Raw genomic sequence first — 1,701 nt, forward strand, 5'->3', positions numbered from 1 at the left:
GGTGGGGGTAGGGTGGGGGGGTGGGAAGAGCGCACATCTCGGAGCAGTGAGAACAACGCCAGCTGTGCATCGTGTCAACCTGTTACCCCACAACAGAACGAAGCGAATCTGGACAGCAACAATGAGAATTTTTTTTTCTTTGTCTTGTTGCTCCTTCCATAGTTTCGATCAGACCCTTCGCTCCCATTGGCTAATTGTAAACTCTTGAAATCAGACTCTTACTTCTAACATACCGTCGCACAGACAGTTAGTGATCACCACTTCACATAACTGAGCTGCAAAGCCAGCTTACCTCTTCACATGTGGACCTTTGAGGCCCTGCTACTACCTCACTTGGTGGTGGCACAAAGGCGTAACAGCGATGGGTTGGCTTCAACCAGCCTCGGTCCATTCAGAAATCCCACCAAGGCGTCCAGAAGGTGTCTCAGTCCTGGCTTGAAGTGCTTTATAAAAGTGCTTTTAGATTGCTGGAGGACAAACTAACCACATTTCCTCACTCTCTCGCCTTTATATTGACTACTCTCTGTCTGTCTCTGTCAATTTTACTGATACTGACCAAAGCTTTTGGTTGGTAGTAGTTGAGACTGATCCCCCTTCCATGCATATTTTGAGTTCTAACAGATTGCAAGATCTTTGTTTTAACGCTGTTTGGAGTCAGCCCTGTCTGTCAGCAAGGCATCTCATGAACTACTGCACAGATTTTAATAAGACACTCAGAAAGTGATCACTATATGAACGATAAAAATATGATGTGGTATTAGCTGAAGGTCGTTCACAACACATACCCTGAGCGGGACAACTACGATATTGCATGAGATCACGCTTTTATTGTCAAGATTTTAACCAAAATGGCTACAACTCTGTTATTTCTCAGCATAACATTGTTAAACACTGTTTGCTGTTGACAAAAAAAACAAACAAACTTTTTAGTCCATTTGCTTTCAATATGCAAGATTTCTAAATCAACTTTACATTTTCTTGGCTTTAAAAGAGACGTCCTATACTGCTTTTCGATGTTGCCTTCTGTTCGGACTGCAGCCTAACCTCTATTTGCGCTGATCAGATGGAAGGGTCAGTCACAAATATGCAGCTCGAAGGACAAAAGTTGCTCTGATATGTCTATTAGTAGCACTGTATTCAGACAAATCAAATGGGATTTTGACAAATCTTCAAAAAGCCTATAACTAGCCTCTTGTTGAATAGGCCTGGTTGAGTCACTGTTTATCTGCGTCTCTCTCTTATCCTCTCATACCCCGGCTGAAGCAGCTGATCGCCCATCCTGAGCCTGAGTCATTTCTTTCCACTGTCGCCAACTTGCCGCTCAGGATGTGGGATGGCGATAATGGACTATCTGATCCAATCTCCTGGCTTCTTTAGACAAACCACCTTTCTACTAGTTGTTGACGTTTCATAATGTTCTCTCTGTTTGGACTGGATTGACTGTAATTGGATTTCAACCTGACTTGAATGCACTTGTCGTTGTTTGCTGTACGGAGTCCCGTGGGAACCTCGGCTGCGCGTTGACGCCATATAAATAAAACCGAACTGAATTGCTAACCTTGTCCCAGGTTTGCATTGCCTGGCCATAAACCCCGCCTCACTAGAAAAAGGTGAAATCCGGCGCCCTGGCTGAGAGACGCGCGCCAGCGTCTCGGAGTCCTCCAGCGTTAGTTGTGTGAATGCTTTTAAGCATTCACACCA

Source organism: Kryptolebias marmoratus, linkage group LG1 (assembly GCF_001649575.2).
Source record: "Kryptolebias marmoratus isolate JLee-2015 linkage group LG1, ASM164957v2, whole genome shotgun sequence".
NCBI lineage: Eukaryota > Metazoa > Chordata > Actinopteri > Cyprinodontiformes > Rivulidae > Kryptolebias > Kryptolebias marmoratus.